General features: G+C 56.4%; 1 protein-coding gene across 6 annotated transcripts in view; it reads right to left on the bottom strand.

The window, feature by feature from the left end:
* The window catches only part of CHD6 (chromodomain helicase DNA binding protein 6), a 68,190-nt gene extending 65,188 nt beyond the window's left edge, over positions 1–3,002 (bottom strand). For all 6 annotated transcript variants that reach the window (XM_082773269.1, XM_082773270.1, XM_082773267.1 and 3 more), the window contains exon 1: positions 2,940–3,002. The gene's annotated coding sequence lies outside the window, so the exon portion shown is untranslated. The remainder of the gene's footprint in view (positions 1–2,939) is intronic.
* Between the last annotated feature and the right edge of the window lie 8,026 nt (positions 3,003–11,028).

Raw genomic sequence — 11,028 nt, forward strand, 5'->3', positions numbered from 1 at the left:
AGTTTTTGGTGCCACCGCCACGCGGGCAGCACCAGGCCCGCTGCCACCGTTCCCAGGGGGAGCACAGCTCCGTTTTCTTGTTCTTTCAGGGTGCTGAGAAGCGGTCACATAAACCCCGTGTGCTGCCACCAACGTGCGTGCAGCCAGCCTCGCCACCCAGCTGCACATCAGCCGGGCACCCTGAGCGTCTTCTCTCTGCTGAGAGCTGATCGCCTCCCCACCGCGGCTCTGCCTCCGGCTCCGCGGAGCAGGATGAAGTCACCGACGTCATCCCAAGCAGGAAACGGGGAATGAGAGGAGAAACTTTCACTGCCTCTTACACGAGCAAGGAAAAGGAGCCCCCTCGACTCCCCCGAAGCCCAGAGAGACAGCCAGCCACCGTGTTTGCCAGCGTTTCTTTAAAATCGTTTCCGAGGAGTCTCCCTGCACGTGCCTATTCCCCCGTCCCAGCACACCGATATTCCTGCACTAAGGGCTCGCTCACAGCGCAAGGCTGATCAAACCTCTCCCTCCTGTGCAAGGGCAGGCTCCTCCTGCACACTGACGTGCAAGGTACCTGCTCTTCTCTTTGCGAACCTGATACAGGCCAGGATGCCACCGCTGCATGCCAAAAACAAAGGGCTGCTGTGGTGGCCAACCTCTCAACCTTGCCACCTCTCTAAAACAAGCTCTCTTGCTTATGCGAACCCTTCTTGAAATAACACAAACCATTAAAGTGAAACACTTTATATTAGCTACCTGTAAAACTTTATTGTCTTTAGAGAACCTCTTAAGGAGAAAATATGAAAGATCTCTGAAGGAAGATTAAATCTCAAAAATTACTGTAACATTACACATCCAGAGGGGAGGGGGGGGAAGGTAAAGCTTTGCTTCCTGGTACAGAAATATGGTACAAAGCAGTCAGGAACCTAAGACAGTCTTCTGGGAGCTCCCTAAGCCACTGACCATCGGGGCTAACGCTGCCATACCCCGCTCGACAACCAGCAGCTCAGAGCAGAGCCGGCCTCCCCTAACGCAGGACAGCGGGTGGGTACGTCAACTTTAGCAGAAAGGCACACGCTGTGAAGCCAGACAGCAGCACTCCGAAAGGTATTAGGGGACAGACAGCGGGAGCAGCAGTACGAGAGCTGCCCTAGGCCCTCGGATTCACACAGGTTAATTTTTAACATGCCCGCTGCAGCCTGCAGCGAGGGGCTGCGATCACCATCTCAGCACCAGTGAGATCGACGCCTGTCTGAAGAAAGAAACAACCTGCAGAAGCTGACAGCCACGGGCACAGGGTGGCCTTCAAACTTTCCTAAAGGGAAATCGCACCAAGACCAGCTTTTCTCCAAAGCCTCCTGTTGACTTTGGCTTTTATTTGAAGGATGGCGATACAGAGCTTCAGTTGTGCCACGCAGGGCACTCACAGACGTTTTGACGGGATGCAACCCTACCAGTCAGCACGCTTTACAACTTGAAGAGCTCAAGGGTCAGCATCCAGGAGTAGCCTTCGGCAGCACACTGCCCACCTTCACAGCGGGGGACACCCAGAGGTACTCTCAGTGCTCCTGAAGGACCTGCAAGTTTCGACAGCTGTACTGATTCAGGGCCGATAGGGAGAGCTACCTTCCCCAAAGCAAACAGACGGCAACACCAAGCCTTAAAGTGGAAGAGGAATCAATTTCCCACTTAAAAATTGGGAAAGGAACCCTGAACGAAACCAGCCCTGTTGGAGGCCAGAAGCCTCAAGAGAAACAACCGATTTACTCCGGGAAGAATTAACTCCCAGAGCGAAAATATGCTGCTATTGCTTCATACCCCAACAGCTGGACCAAAACAACAATTTCTCTGCAAAGCAGCGCAGTCGAGAGCTCCCACATGAATGAAGTAAACAAAGGGCAAGGAGAGGCAAGAAGGCACCTATCCCTGCCCCATCACCGCCCAAAAGCAACACCAACACTCTGCTGTGGGAAAAGATTTAACGTCGCTCAGCGCTCCCTCTCCTCCAGCAGCACCCTAATCCAGCTGACCCCACCACGGTGACAAAGGTACAGGCAGCGGCTGCCGAATAGCTGCAAGCGAGCGGGTCAGGAATAAACAACTACAGCTAACAAGGACACCCCCATCTGCCTGCCCACGGGGACCAGGGCTGGAGGGGTGCTGGAGGCTCCTGCTCAGCTCCATGAGGAACTGTACGAGCACGGTGATGACCCGCTGCCTGCATCCTCTGTGCCCTGAGGCGTCTGCTGCAATTCTCAAGTAGGAAGGGGGAAAAAAAATATAAAAATGAGACGGCTGGGTTTTGGGCCCAAATCATCCGAACCAAGCGAAGGACTAAACTGAGCCCTTTTCCGAGCAAAACTGCTGACGAGCTGTGCCACAGCCCAGGCCTGCAGCCACAGCCGCTGGCGGCACGGCCCCTTTGGGCCTCCCCGGTGCCCAACTTCGCCCCGAGTCCTGCGGCGTTGTCCGGAGGCCCCTCGCTGAGGTGTGTGTGTGGTGTGTGTCTGTCTGTGTCTGTCTGTCTGTGTGTCTGTGGGTGCCGCCGATTCCTCCTCGTTTTTCCCCCCCGTTTTGCTCCGCGCTCGCTCCCCGCCGGCTCCTCGCAGCCTTCACCCCGCCGGCAGCAGGCTCCATCCCGGCTGCTCCCCGGGGGGCAGCGGCGGGGCCTCCCTCAGCGTCGCCCCCCGGCCGCGACGGCTCCGCGCCCCCCCGCCCCCCGGCACCCCCAGCCCCGCGGCCCCGGGAGGGCCCCAAGGACGGCGCCGCGGCAGGGCCGGGGCCGGGGTCGCCGCCAGCAGCCGCCGCCGCCGCCTCCGGGCCCGCGGCCCCGCTCCGCCGCCGCTCTCCTCGGTAGCGCCGCCCCGCTGCCGCCGCCGCCCCCCGCCCCGCCGCCGCCGCCGCCCCCCCCCGGCCGCGCCGGGCGGGCGAGCGCCAAAGTTCGGGGCAGAACTCACCTAAAATGGCTCCCCGGCAGCCCCGCCGCACACAGCCATTATTTGCTGAAGTTTAGCCCAGCACCCCGCAAGGACACCCGAACCTCGCCCGGGCCCGCCCCCGCCGCCCTGCCATTGGTCTCCCGCCGCCTCTCGCCGCCTCCCATTGGCCGGCCGGCCCGTCAGTCGCGCGGCGCCCGCGCCAAGCTTGGCTGCAGCGGCGCGGCCGCGGCCCGCTCCATTGTGCTGCTGTTTGCGCCCAGCCGAGCGCGGCGCCCATTGGCCGCGCCGCCGCCCCCGCGCGCCGCCCCCCGAGCCCGGGCCCGGGCCCTCGCCTGAGGGGCCCGGATGTGGGCGCCCTGAGGGGCCCGGGGCCGCTTGGCAGCCCCCGGGGGGTGTTGTGAGGAGGAGCCGCGCTGCCCTCCCGCTGCTGGGTGTTGCTGCGGAGATGCTCGTGCGTGCTCCGGGCCAGTTCGTGGCAGCGCCGCAGCGAAGCGCTGCTATAGGGCTAACGGGCTCTGCTGAGGCAGGGCTGGGGAGCCAAGCGCAGCGCGGTCCTGGTGCGGCCACAGCGCCTGTAGGGGCCTGGGGAGTGCTGGCCCGGGCCTGTGCTGTGCCATTGGGAGTCCTGGCTTGTCCAGCTGTGCTGTGCGGGCTGGCTGGTTCCCTTTCTGCCTTCTGCCTTGCCCCAGCTTCTCTCCTTGCTGTACGTTTCTCCACTGGCAGCATGCTCTGGAGGTGCCCGCTGCTGCACATGCATGGTCCAAACAGAAAGGGGACAGCCCAGGGGTGCAGATCCATCGGAGAGCTGCACCCCTCCTTCCTCCCCCATCCCACGCCTCTTGCAGGCCTCTTACACGAGCCATCACAGCCCTGTGTGCTTCCCCATGAGCCAAGGCTTCCTTCCCTAAGCGTTACCCTTTGTGCCATCTCACTTGCTACCAGCCCACATCCTTACTCTAAACTTTTTTTTTTTCCTCAGCTGGTATCCCTGCAGATGCCATTTGTGGACTTCTCTGAGGTCTGACATTTACATTTTTGTCTTTATGCCACATTCAGCTTCTTGTTCTGCATATAGGACATCAACACATGTGAAGTATTCCTCTCCACTGCCTTCTCTTTTCCCAAGGTCTCCCTGTTCCCTCGAGCCACCAGGCATGCCTGTGCCTGATCTTTTCAATTGCTTCCTGCGTTGGTCAACCTCTCACCAGCCAGCACTATCCTTTGCTATCCTCCCTCTGACCCCAGAGCAACACCTTGTTCTCTACAGGAACACCTGTAAAGGTAGAATTAATTGATGCTTTATGATCAGAAAACCCATGCAGCTTATTTTTATTTTGGGAGGAAGTTTTACACCTGTGTTACACAAGTACAGTTGTGCTGGTAGGAGGGGACCAGAGGAGGTTGTGTCAGAAACTTCCAGAGATTCCTTCCCCTCACCACACTGGTGACAAACACAAGGTGGGATCTGCCATGGCTCTGCTTACCTGAGCATTAAACCCCTGTATGGCCGGGGATTCCCCCATCTCTTTCGTGTCCTGTGCCAGGGCTGCACTGTGCTCCCTAGAAAAGTGTTTTTCCTAACATCCCACTTGAGCCTTCCAGGACATGAGCAGTTCCTTGTGCTAGCAACACCCAAACAGGAGTGAGCACGTGCCCACGTATCCCAACAGGGACCATTCCTGCCTGGTCCCCTCACAAGGCCATCATGAGCTCTGTCATTGGATGGTCCCAGGACTTTTTTACACCAGTATTGGAAATCCAACCAGCCTCGCCAAAAAGCGGAATTAAATCCTGAGCTTGGCTATTCCCAAATCCTTCGGAGCACAGGACGTGACACCCTGTGAGTGCAGGACAACAGCTGAACAAAGCCGGGGCCAAGCATCACCCAGAGCATAGACATTGTTCTGCCCAATCTTTGGGCTCATCATCCCCCCTCCCCAGTATGAGCTGAGATAATAAAAAACAACTTTCGGCCTCTACAGGGAGGGAGAGTGGCAGTCCCCCTGGGCAAGCTGTTCTGGGCTCAGGACACCTCACCTCTCCTCCACACCTCGCCACGTGGAGGGGCTATCCTCGCCCACCGTGTGCTGGGGGAGCTGTGCTGGCCACGGCAGGCACAAGCAATCACCACTGCCCTGATACATGGATTTGAACCACCCTGAAGAGGAAATGTGTTACTGTTACATGTTTACCTCAAATTAAATGTTAACTGGAATCAGGAGCAGCAAAATGCAAATGAAGGAGCTTGCTCGCAGCACCTGAACTAGGCAACAGTGACAAACACAAAAGAAAACAATGAGGAAACTGAAGAAATAACGTGCTTAGCTGGCTTTCACAGGAAGCCCACGGGGAAGGCAGCAGGCTCCTGCCAGGGTCCAGCTCTTTGGGTGCCTGTGCCCTTCTGGCTGGTGGCCTTGAAGCAGGAGAAGCAGCCCCATGTGGGAGCTGGCAGCCTCTGCTCCTGATTACAGTGAGGTCCTGAGGACTCCCGGTGTCTGCGGGGAGATGGCCGCAGGCTGTGCAGAGGTTGGCGGCTGTGACCTGAACCATGTCACCCTCTGCTCTAGCGGTTGTCCCCTGCTCCATGGCAGGAGGCTGTGAGTGGGCACCCAGTGGGACACGAGCCGCATGCTACCTGCCAAGGGCAGCGTTAACTCTCCCACTGCTGAGCGTGAAGAAGAAAGAAGCCTGAGCTTGCCGCCAGGGAAGGAGACCTTCCATTTCACTCCGGAAAATGTCACTGAAGGCAGCTGCAGCCTGGCAGTGACCATGCTGCTTCTCCCAGACAGGAGCCCCAGAGATTTCTGATTCCTGTTTAATATTCAGTGGCTGTGCAGATTGCCAGGACACGGCTCCGTGCCACAGTGCCTGCGGCCAGGCAGTGTGTGTGCACCACGGGGCATGTGGCCCTCGGGCAGCCTGGGGACAGGTTCTGATGGGGAAGGAAGGTGTCTCTTGAGGCAGAAGAAATCCCAGGCATTTCCAGGCTAGGCTCGTCTTCGTGCAGGGAGGGACACTGGTGCTGTTTGTGAGAGGCCACCTGGGCGCTGCTGAGCCTGGGGTGCTGGGTCTCCGTCCATCTCACAGGCAGGGACAGCACCCAGCAACACCCAGCAGCAGGGCAGCCAGTTCACAGCTCTCTCTGGAATTGTGTGAAGAGGTCATTAACGGATTAATTATCTGCTGCTGGATTTATTATTATTATTTTTTTTCAGTACAAAGACCCAGGGCTTTGTCCACCCCAGTACATCAGCCTCAACCACTGATCATAGCAGCTCTATGCGTGTTGTGGCTGCCTGTGCACATCTTGGGTCCTTCACTTCCCTGTTTTTGGGGTGGTTCACATGTCCCTGCTGGTTATCTGTGGTTTCTACAGACTGGTGGCCCTACAGAGGCCCTGGAGCCATGCCACACTGGGAAGTTGTGTTGCAGGAAGATGTACCAGCCCTTGCTGTCGATATTGTTGCATCCCCAGGGCAGAGGCAGGTTTGCTGCTTGTGCTGGTGGCCCTCCCAGTGCACAGGTCCATCTGCAGGAGCCGTGTCAGAGACAGGAGCCAGGGAGAGGAGGGGGAAGCTGTAGGGCTACGTTGGCAGAAGAAGTCTCACTTGTGTTTACAAAGGTCTTCTAGGAGGATTTTGCACAGGAGTTCTTGATGGTGAGCACTCAGTGCCCAAGTGACGGTGAGCTGGAAGGGCGGCCTGCTTTTGGATTGAATTTGAAGGAGACTGCTGGTGCAGTGAGCCACGAGTACCAGCTCAAAGTCCCCGTTGCATTTTGGAAGTGCATCTTTCATGGCTTGGCCACCGATTCAGTGGGGAGCCTGACGTGGCTGTGCCCAGGAAGAGGGGCTGGAGCCATTGCAGCGAGAGGGAGGGGGATCACCTGCCCCGCAGGGCCATGTGCCTGCCCGCATAGAGCCTCAGGCGGCCAGGGTAGGGAGTGACACATTTTTAGCCACCCTGCAGACAGTGCCGGGTCCCTTGGGAATTAAACAGCAGCAGCACGCAAGCAGGATTCAGCAGCACACACACCATGCTGGCTGCTGCTAGGCTGGGTGACAAGTGGGAGGCTTAGGGTTGCATACCCAGATTGTACAGCCATGATTTTAGGGAGCCTGTTGAACAGCCCTGAAGCTGGAAACTCCTGGTTCAAGGACAGGTTTTCCTTGGATGTGTTTTTTTTTTTGAGGAAATTCCCCTGCCTTCGGGAGCTTGGGCAGGGCCTGTATCAGATAAACCACATGATTGCTTTTGTAAAATTTCCCGTACTTTGGCTTTGCCACCACAGATTATTGATAGCGGAGAAGAAAGTTTGGGGAGCTCCCAGGAACAGGCAATTTCACGGCCAGGCCCCTGAACCATCGTTAAACCCTGGCACCAAGCTGCTGCCCGGAGCTGTTGCTCACCCCACAGATATGCACGTTGCATGAATTACACAGGGAGTTTTGTGTCTACAGAGAACTTATCCTCAGTCTTCTTTCAATGCTGCTCTGCTGCAACTGCATCCCCAGGCTGGTGGAGAGGCGCATCCTGCCCCATGCTCCTGGGAGCTGCCGGCCTCGGGCAGCCCCTCACTGCCCCTTGGATGAGTGCAAATGTCTTGACAGCCACTGCCCGGAGGGATCACTGTGACTTAGTGTCTGCTCAAGGTTTGTGGTCCTGTTGCTTCAGACCCACTGGCTCAAAGGTGCTCCTAATCACTCCTCCAATTAAGGAGAAGGTGCTTAATGTGCTACTTGTCATTATCCAGGCCGCCGGAGCATCCATTACCTGCCCCTCGAGTGGGCTCTGTTCATCTTGTGCCCGGAACTGAAAGAGAACTGCTGGCCGGGACCACCCTGAGCACAGACAACAGCAATAATTTAACAAATCCATGCTGTAAAGCCCCTAGCACTTCACACAGAGCTTCTTCTTCCAGCACTTTTTCCCTTGCAGACCCCGTTTGATTTAACTTCCAGGCAGGTCTCCTGGTGGCTCTCCTCCACCCCTTCTGTGTGATGGGCTCTGCTGCTCACGTGAGCTTCTCCTGCTTTCTTTTACCCAAAATGCTCATTTCTGTGGCTGCTCTCCATTCCTGGGAGCTGCTTTGCTGCTGTGCAGCTAACCAGAATGGGGCTGGTGCGGCCCTGTGCTCCCTGCAGACCCTGCCTGCCCCTTGGATCTCTGTGGCCTTGCCTTCGCTCACTGGACTACCTGGTTGCTCCTCATTTTTTTCTTCTTTTTTTCATGGTGTGAAGCCAGTCAGGTCTTTAAGGATTTTTTTCTTTTTTTTTTTTTTTTTTTTTTTTTCATGTACTTTTATCCAGAAATGTAAAATCCTAGAAAAGAGGGAACCTTTGGGACCAGCTAATGCTCTTCTGTCCAACTTCTCCATGGAACCTCACTGGTGGATACTCCACTCCCTTACCCTCCTCATCATGGGGAAGATTTTCCCAGCATCTACCTTGCATTTCTTCATGATAATTTAAGCCTGTTTCTCCTTGTTTTATTCAGCATGGGCAGATTAATCCTTTCCTCTTTACAGGAGTCATTTGCATTCCTGCAGACAGCTGCACCAGCCCCCTCTGCTCTCTCCTACCAATTAAGCAGTCCCACATCTTGCCGTTTTTCCTTGCTGGTCATGTTTTCCAGGTCTCTGACATCCTCCTCTGGACTCTCTCCAACTGGCCCAAAGGGCATTGTCCAGGCGTAGCTGCCATCTCCTGCTGCTCTCAGTGCCACGGTGAGAGGCAGCGCTGCTCACAGCATCCCCCTGCCAGCCTCCCTTTGCTCTGCCATGATTCCCCCAGAGTCACAGCTCCTTTCCCCTAAAATGCATCCTTCTCTTTTTGCTCCCCATTTCTTGTTTATGCAATTGCCTGTTTGTGCTGAAGTGCCAACGGCATTTATCTTCCCTGCACAGCATCTTCTTCCCTGAGACTATTTCTCTAATGTGTCAGCAGCGGAGGCGTGGAGGAATATTTTGTGATTAGGAGCCTGCCTTCCGACATGCTTCCCATTCTTCCTATCTCCATATTTTGTCTGCAAGTTTGAAAAGCCTGTCCTGTATCCCTTTATCTCACTTGCTGGTCGCTGAAGCCTGGTGGTGCTTATCTGGGCTGGGGACAGTGCTCATCTTATTGCAGGTTTAGGCAGAATGTGATCTGTAACTTGCTTATGAGCTTTTTTTACGAAGCAGTGTCAAACATCAAGATACATACCGCCAGTCCAGTTCTTCTGTCAAAGCAGGACAAGTGATCAGCTCGTCGCAGTCTGCCCGTCACCAGCCTTTGCTGGCAGCTGCTCCACGGCCGCTGCCCCGCAGGCGCTGGGCCTTGCTGCCCGGCGTGGAGGCTGCGTCCCAGGGCTGAGGCCAACCTGAGCACTCCAAAGGTTTCTCCTTTTCTGAGCGCCACACAGCATCACCCTGCTGCCCCTGCCTTGCCCCGGCTCCTCTGCACTGCCCCATGACGCCAGCCTCCTGTCCAGGCGTCCTCATCAGCCTCCTGCTGCTGCTTGGTGCAGCCTCAGTCGAGCACAGCAGAGGCTGGTGCAGCGAGGCCGTGTGCTGCTCCAGTGCTCCGCTATCCCCTGCCTGTGGCTTTCCCCTCTTCCTCACAGCCATCAGCCCTCCCCCTTCTTCCGCACACACTCATCGCCTTGCTTGCTGAATCATTTTTTTTCCTTTTTGGTATATTTTTTTTTCCTTTGACTGCCTTGATTTTGCCTTACAAGTTGTTGCATTTACATTCAGACCCACCAGCCTGCTTCCTGTTTGCTCCCCAGCCAGGAGCCAAGTCTTGTACTTTGAGGAGAGCCTGGGGTGCGTGCACCCTGCCATCACAAGGCCTTCGAGGTGCTCTTCTGTAGCATCCTCGTAGCCAGACCAGCAAGACAAGGACACAGAAACACCAGCTATGGGCAGGTTGGCTGTAGTGTGAGACCCAGGGGTACCCAGGAGCAGAAGCCACAAATGGGAGCTGAGACTTGACATGAGGACAGGGTTTTTCCCATGAGGGCGGTCAGACCCTGGCTCCAGACTCAGAGAACTTTGTCAAGGCAAGTTTCAAACATCTTCAAGGACAGAGAGCCAAAGAGACCCGTTCTGACCAGCCCTGCTCTGAGACATTCCCAGAGAACCCTGTCCTTAGCTCAGAGCTCTGTCTCTTCTCCTTCACAAGACAAAGGTCTTGTTCATGTCTTGGCCGTGCTAAGCCAATTTATCCCCCCCACTGCTGCATCCACACCCAGTATGTCAGACACAAGCCCAGACAACTTTTTCTTCTACTTGTCTCTTATCTGCTGCTAATGCCCTGGAAGTGTTTTCTGGGCACTGTCACCTGCTGTCCTCTCTCGCACTGGCTGCTCGGGAAGGGAAGTTTTCCATCCCTGCCATGCCCTGGGTTTGGCTGAGCCAGGCCGTCTCACTTGAAGCCCCCTCCACATGCCCCAGAGCCACTGGCAGCGTGGCATCCAGGTTCTCCCTGGAGCACAGAGAGAGGGAGTGCAGAATGTCTTCATCCTTAATATACAAAGCAACACATTCCTCCCTAATCCCCTGCCCGTCTTTCCAGAACAAGCGGCATCCTCTGGTATTAATATTCCAGTCATGTGGCTTAGCCCACCAAGCCTTTGTTATGCCAATTAAATCATAATCTTGATCATGCATTAAGACTTCCAGCTCCTTTTGTTTATCCCTTGCCAGCACACCGATGCAGAAGCCGTTTGGCAGCCTGACCCCCCCCCATCCTCTCATGTCCCCAGGGGCTGCATGTGAAATGCCACCTCCCGTAGCACAGGCAGCTCCTCCCGGCCACCAGCACTGGCCAGGACCTCACTGTGGCCCCACGGGGATGTGGGTGGCTGTGCCTCAGTGGCACCACTCTTTGTCTGCTTCCTCATGCCATGCCCATGCGCTAGGAGCCTGGCATAGGGTCCCAGTTGCTTCCTCCCCCCCAGCTGTGTCCCAGAGCCACAGGATCACTGGATGGCTGAAGTCGGGGGCACCTGGTGCAGCCCCCCTGCCCCAAAAGGGCCGCCTGCAGCAGGACTGTGTCCAGGGTAGGTTGCAGCCTCCTGCAGCACCGAGGCTTCCCGGCTGCTGCAGGTGATGCAGGAGGAAAGCA

The sequence above is a fragment of the Aythya marila genome (genome assembly GCF_965140915.1).
Source record: "Aythya marila genome assembly, chromosome: 16".
Classification (NCBI taxonomy): Eukaryota; Metazoa; Chordata; class Aves; order Anseriformes; family Anatidae; genus Aythya; species Aythya marila.